The sequence below is a fragment of the Pan troglodytes genome, chromosome 2, assembly GCF_028858775.2.
Source record: "Pan troglodytes isolate AG18354 chromosome 2, NHGRI_mPanTro3-v2.0_pri, whole genome shotgun sequence".
In the NCBI taxonomy this organism is placed as follows: domain Eukaryota; kingdom Metazoa; phylum Chordata; class Mammalia; order Primates; family Hominidae; genus Pan; species Pan troglodytes.
Window position 1 is genome coordinate 189,085,799 of NC_086015.1, and position 7,726 is coordinate 189,093,524.

Genomic DNA, 7,726 nt, shown 5'->3' on the forward strand with positions numbered 1-7,726 from the left:
AAAATTTTGAGTCATTCTAGTGAGTATACAGCAGTTTTTCATTGGAGCTTTCATTTGCATTTCCTTGCTAAGCTTATTAGCTATTTGCATATCCTTTTTATTTACATGAAATGCCTGTTCAAGATGTTGTGCACTTTTAAAAATTGGGTTCTGTATTTAACTATTCTGTGTAAGAAATTCCTTTAAGACATACTGATTTAAAACATCAATAAACATTTATTCTCAGTTTCTGTGGGTTAGGAATGTCTTAGCTGGGTGGTTTAGCTCGGGGTCTTTAATGAAGTTGCAGTAAAGAGGTTACATGGGGCTGTGGCCACCTGCAGGCTTTAGTAGGCTGAACAATCCATTTCCAAGATAATATATGGCTTACTCACATGGCTGCAAGATGGGGCTGAGTGTTGGCAAGATGCCACAGTTCCTTACCACATGGATTCTCCACAGGATGACTGGCCTTTCCCAAAGCAAGTGACCAAAGAGAGAGGAGGGCAGAAGCTGCAATGTCTTTTTTTTTTTTTTTTTGAGATGGAGTCTCACTCTGTTGCCAGGATGGAGTGCAGTGACGTGATCTCAGCTCACTGCAAACTCCGCTTGCTGGGTTCAAGTTATTCTCCTGCCTCAGCCTCCTGAGTAGCTGGGACTACAGGTGTATACCACCACGCCCGGCTAATTTTTGTATTTTTAGTAGAGACAGGGTTTCACCATGTTGGCCAGGGTGGTCTTGAACTCCTGATCTCAAGTGATCCGCCCACCTCGGCCTCCCAAAGTGCTGGGATTACAGGCATGAGCCACCACGCCCAGCCTATTTCTTTCTTTTAAAAGACAGAGTTTCCTTATATTGCCCAGGCTGGTCTCGAACTACTGGGCTCAAGGGATCCTCCTGCCTCAGCCTTCTAAAGTGCTAGGATTACAGGTGTCAGCCACCACTCCTGGCCCTACTCTCTTAATAGTGTTTTTAGGTGACTGGAAGTGCTTAACAGCTTTATTAAGATGAAATCCGTCTGCTTAAAGTGCAAAATTCCATCGCTTTCAGTATATTTACAAAGTGACCATCACTACAATCAGTTTTAGAATATTTTTCCTCAGGCCCAAAGTGACTGCCATACCTATTAGCAGTCACTTCCCCTTCCTCCTGCAAATTGCCATGCCTAGGAAACTACTAGTCTACTTTCTCTGCATAGAACTCTCTGTTTTGCATATTTCATATATATTAAATCATGTAATATATGGTCTTTTGTGACTGGTTTCTTTCACTTAAAATGTTTTGAAGGTTCATTCATGTCAGCATGTATCATTACTTCATTCCTTTTTATTGCCAAATATTCCATTGTATGGATATATCACTTTATTTATTTATTTATTTATTTATTTATTTATTTATTTATTGAGACGGAGTCTCGCTCTGTCGCCCAGTCCGGAGTGCAGTGGCGCGATCTCGGCTCACTGCAAGCTCTGCCTCCCGGGTTCACGCCATTCTCCTGCCTCAGCCTTTGGAGCAGCTGGGACTACAGGCGCCCGCCACCGCACCCGGCTAATTTTCTGTATTTTTAGTAGAGACGGGGTTTCACCATGTTAGCCAGGATGGTCTCGATCTCCTGGCCTCGTGATCCGCCCGTCTCATCCTCCTAAAGTGCTGTGATTACGGGCGTGAGCCACCGCGCCCGGCACGGATATATCACATTTTATTAATCAATTCATCAGCTGAAGGAACATTTGGGGTGTTTCTGTTTTTCGGCTATCACTAATAATGCTGCTATGAACATCCACATACAAATTTTTGTGTGAACCTATGTTTACAATTTTTTGGGTATAAACCCAGGAGTAGAATTGCTGAGTTGTATGGTAATTCTATGTTTAACTTCTTTTATTTATTTATTATTTTTTTGAGACAGAATCTTGCTCTGTCTCCCAGGCTGGGGTGCAGTGGCATGATCTGGCTCACTGCAAACCCCGCCTCCCAGGTTCAAGTGATTCTCCTGCCTCAGCCCCCCGATTAGCTACAGGCACACACCACCACGCCCTGCTAGGTTTCTTTTTTGTACTTTAGTAGAGATGGGGTTTCGCCATGTTGGTCAGGCTGGTCTCGAACTCCTGGCCTCAAGTGATCTGCCTGCCTCAGCCTTCCAAAGTACTGGGATTAGAGGCTTGAGCTATCACCAGTAACTTCTATAAAGCTCAACAAAGGTAAAGTCAAGGGCAAATCTTCTCCCTCAAACCAACTTCTTTCTTTCTTCTCATTTTTAACAGGGCCACTGCGAGTGGCCAGGAGCCCAGGCTCGCAGTCAGCAACTCTTCCTTTCCCATTAACTCCCATAGTCTTTCACAAATTCCTATTTGTCCTTTTTTCCAAATGCCTCTTGCATTTTTTTTTGAAATGTAACAATTTATTGATCAATATAAATGAAATAAAATTTAGAATTTATTTCCACCTTTGCTATATTGCATAGTAATGAGACTCCATCTCAATAATTATGAATTTCCATATCTAAATCCAAAGATTCTTAGATTTGTAAGAATTTGGAAGTTATTTTCTATCCTCCCATTTTATAGAAAAGCAAACCAATGCCTGGAAAATTAGGCATATTTTAAATGGTCTTACATTAATTAATTGTAAAGAGAGGAATATAATGAAGTCTCCTGTCTTCTAGACAGGTGTATTTTTTTTTTAAGTTCTAGGGTACATGTGCACAACGTGCAGGTTTGTTACATATGTATATATGTGCCATGTTGGTGTACTGCACCCATTAACTCATTTACATTACGTATATCTCCTAATGCTACCCCTCCTCCCTCCCCCAACCCCATGACAGGCCCGGGTGTATGATGTTCCCCTTCCTGTGTCCAAGTGTTCTCATTGTTCAATTCCCACCTATGAGTGAGAACGTGTGGTGGTTTTTTGTCCTTGCGATAGTTTGCTGAGAATGATGGTTTCTAGCTTCATGCATATCCCTACAGAGAACATGAACTCATCCGTTTTTATGGCTGCATAGTATTCCATGGTGTATATGTGCCACATTTTCTTAATCCAGTCTATCATTGATGGACATTTGGGTTGGTTCCAAGTCTTTGCTGTTGTGAATAGTGCCGCAATAAACATACATGTACATGTGTCTTTATAGCAGCATGATTTATAATCCTTTGGGTATATACAGTAATGGGATGGCGGGGTCAAATGGTATTTCTAGTTCTAGATCCTTGAGGAATTACCACACTCTTCCACAATGGTTGAACTAGTTTACAGTCCCACCAACAGTGTAAAAGTGTTCCTATTTCTCCACATCCTCTTCAGCACCTGTTTCCTGACTTTTTAAAGATCGCCATTCTAACTGGTGTGAGATGGTATCTCATTGTGGTTTTGATTTGCATTTCTCTGATGGCCAGTGCATTTCTTACTTTTCTCTCACTCCCTCTGCCTTCATCCTAGCCCAGAGCCTGCCCCTGGGCTGGGCTCCCTATAGACTCTTCCTTTTCTAAATTATCATTCTACTCCATTCATCTATTCCTTCATTCATCAGAAGAGCATCTGTGGAGCACTTAGTGCCAGACACTGCGCTAGACACTAGATGCACCCGTAACACAGACATGGTCCAGCTGGGGAGGCAGGTAATTGACAGGCAACTACAGTGTCTTGGGGTGAGTGTGATGATGGAGGAAGCCCTTAGCTGGGACCGTAATCCAGATGGAGAGGCGTGTTAGGGGGGGCCTACACACTCCTACTGGTTTCATTGTCCTAAACACTTTTATCCTGTTTCAACTAAAATTGGCTCTTACTTTTGTTCCTTTGGGTTCAAACTTTGTAACCTGAGATTCTAAGGCCTTTCTTGTCAACCCAGGCCCATTCCCAGGACTCTCTAGCAGAAGAGGTAGTAGTAACAATGATAGTAATAATAGCACATCTTCCTTAAGCTTATTTATCTTAAATAACAGGCCCTCTTCTAAGTACTTTTCTTAATGTTAACTCTTCACAACATTTCTCTATGAAGGAGGTACAGGTACTATAATTAGCACCACTGACAGAAGGGAGAACCGAGTCATGAGTGCTAAAAGGCAGAATCTGGGTTCAAATCCAGGTGGCATGGCTCCCAGGCTGGCATGTGATGATGACACCATTGTGTATCATCATCAGTGTAACCTGGCCGTGTGGACCTCAGACTCTCAATCATACATCCTAAGTTCTCCCCAAAGACCTTTTTACTCCTGGTCCCCTCTCCCCTGAGAATGCCCTTCTTTCTTATCAAACTCTATAGGCGGCTTTATTTTCACTTTCTTGATGTCATCGTTTGCAGCACAAAGCTTTTTAAATTTTAATTAAGTATAATTTAGCAATATTTTTTATTGTTTTCTGGTTATTGTTTAACCTAATTCCAATTGTTTGTTTAGGTTCCCATCTTTGTTCTTGAAGATTTTAAAACCTAGTGATCCTTGATTATCTGTTCATATTTAAGAAAGAAACAGATTGTGGCCGGGCGCAGTGGCTCACGCCTGTAATCCCAGCACTTTGGGAGGCTGAGGCAGGTGGATCGCGAGGTCAGATCGAGACCATCCTGGCTAACACGGTGAAAACCCGTCTCTACTAAAAATACAAAAAATTAGCCGGGCGTGGTGGTGGGCGCCTGTAGTTCCAGCTACTTGGGAGGCTGAGGGTGAATGGCAGAAACTCAGGGCGCGCAGGTTGCAGTGAGCCGAGATCACGCCATTGCACTCCAGCCTGGGAGACAGAGCGAGACTCCGTCTCAAAATACAAAATTAGCCAGGCGTTGTGGCTCATGCCTGTAATCCCAGCTACCTGGGAGGTTAAGGCAGGAGAATTGCTTGAATCCGGGATGCAGAGGTTGCAGTGAGCTGAGATCATGCCACTCTCTCTAGCTGGGGAAACAGAGTGAGACTCCATCTCAAAAAAAAAAGAACACAAAAAAACAAAAAACAAAAAAACCAAAACAACAAAACCCCTGCAGTTTCTTTACATAAAATAATTGAGAAAAATGTAATGAAATATAAGCTATTAGTAACAATATTAAAACATTTAATTAAAATAAATTCTTTGAAATCTTCCACAAAAACTTTTCAAAAATTTTAGTGAGAAACTTGAGCTTGATTCCACTAATTTAACAGGTTTGATGGTTAAGCTAGTTACATGTAATTCCTAAGTATTTTTAAAAACAATCTCTTCGGCCAGGCCCAGTGGCTCACGGCTGTAATCCCAGCACTTTGGGAGGCCGAGGCGGGCAGATCCCGAGGTCAGGAGTTCAACAGCCGGGCCAACATGGTGAAAACCCGTCTCTATTAAAAACACAAAAGTTAGCTCAGCGTGGTGGCAGGCACCTGTAATCCCAGCTTCTCGGGAGGCTGAGGCAGGAGAATCACTTGAACTCGGGAGACAGGTTGCAGTGAGCTGAGATCATGTCACTGCACTCCAGCCAGGGTAACAGAGCAAGATTCCGTCTCAAAAAAAAAAAAAAAAGCAGTATGTATAGTTGCTATCAACTATATAGAAATGGTTTTCTCCAGTGAACTCTGGTACAGAAGCCAAGTCACATGGTACAATACAGGTATGGATATAAGGTCCCATAAAGGAATGACTAGAAACCAAATCCACAGAATGTTTTCAGTGAGACAAATTACTGTCCCCCTTCACAAGGAAACTTAATATTGCAGTTATTCCCATCAAAGTATATTTCACATTGGAGCTCAGTTGTGGTAATGTTTAAACTTGAGTGGATACTCATGTTGAGGATATGTTCATTGCCTTTGCTGTTACCAATCTAACCTGCTGCTCCAACCCTTTAACCACCAAGATGATTAGATATTGATCTGTCCAGAAGATACCTGTAAACTCATGCCTATTTCTCCAGACAAAGACAATGAGCAAGTTTTTTTTCTCGAGGTCTTACAGTCCTTGTTCTCCTGTAATCCTCTGTACCCAGCTGAGCACATCTTTTGACTGGGAGCCGCCTAAACAGCCCGTTGGTAAGAAGCCTTCCCAATAACGGGTAACACAAAACTTTTATATGTATTATCTGTTAAAATAAAACCCTTATTTACTACATCAAAGTGGCTCACAATCTTCATCTCCATCATCTGCATGTTGAGTAGGCTGAGGGGGTGGGGGTGCTGGTCTTGCTGCCTCAGGGGTGGCAGAGGCAGAAAATTCCTGTAAGGAGACCCACACAGTTCAAACCCATGATGTTGGTCAACTGTTATTTCTGGTAAGTTTGGGTATTTATCTTTCTACAACAGTTCAATAGTTACAGGTGTCTTTGGCAAAAAGACTATTGTTTTTATTTCTGTGAACCTAGTATCTAGTTAACTACAGCTTGAAATTCCTGCCAGATCCCTTCACACACATTTTATCTTGCTCCTTTATTAACCCTGCCAACTTCACCTTCTAAGGGTTAACAGTGATTACCTGGTCTTGGCTGGGCATGGGTGGCTCACGCCTGTAACCTCAGCACTTTGGGAGGCCGAGGTGGGTCAATCACCCGAGGTCAGTAGTTCGAGACCAGCCTGACCAACACGGTCAAACCCCGTCTCTACTAAAAATACAAAAATTAGCCGGGCGTGGTGGTGCACGTCTGTAATCTCAGCTACTTGGGAGGCTGAGGCAGGAGAACCGCTTGAACCTGGGAAGTGGAGGATACAGTGAGCTGAGATCGTGCCACTGTACTCCAACCTGGGCAACAAGAGTGAAACTGTCTCAAAAAACCACACACACACACACAAACGAAACCCCCCCCACACCAAAAACCAGTGATTAACTGGTCTCTACTAACGTGGGATCCCATTTCAATTTCAATTCATCTCCTCTTGCCAGGCCAGTAAAGCTCTTGAAATAGTTTTAACTTCATCAACTGATTACTCATGGGGAGAAGGGATTATTTTGGGTCTTGACTTGCTAGTAAGGGACAGAGTGAGTGGAATAGAACCAATCCAGTATTCTTGTCACTTTTAAGTCTTTACATTATATATTATATATAAAAGATTACATATAATAATCCTTTACATTACTGTGGTAGCATTCTGGCTTTTTGATGACATTTGGCATAAGCTAGCATTAAGTCCAATCCTACAAGAGCCAATCAATCAAATAAAATCCACTGAGATGGCATGCTGAAGGAATATTGGAGGCGTGTCCACTGCTAATAAATCCAGCCTAATCCATCCTCAAAATTTCCATAGAATTTACAGAAATTTTGATAATGCAAACCAAATCTTTCTATTTCTTCTCGGTGAAACTTCTAATTCTCAATTTCTCCTCCTGGGCCTTGCAGAATTGGAATCCTAGTCAATGGGGTAAGAGGGCTAAGAGCTATTAGCTTTATCTTAAGGCATATATTCCTTATGTAGGGGCAACAATGTAAAATTGCAGAGCTTGAGCATTCTCTAACATGTAGTTAGATTTCCATAAGGAAATGTGCAAGCTAGATCCCTCTCAAGCGCACTTCACAATAGGATTCCTGCTATGAAAATCTGCTGTTGCTGATCTGACAGGCGGCGGAGCTCAGGCAATCCATGGCCAGGAGGTCGGAAACCCCTGCTCCCAGGTCTACAAATCTTTTGACACAGCCTTATTTCCACTTGCTGGGACCCTGTTGATTTCCTGAGAAGTTTTGCAAAAGCCTAGTATAAAACTATTTAACTTAGCAATCTTCCAAATGAACTTTACATTTGGTTTTAGTAGTCTCAGCCCTACAGCTATAAGAAATGGATTGTTTGTACTGGCATACAAAAG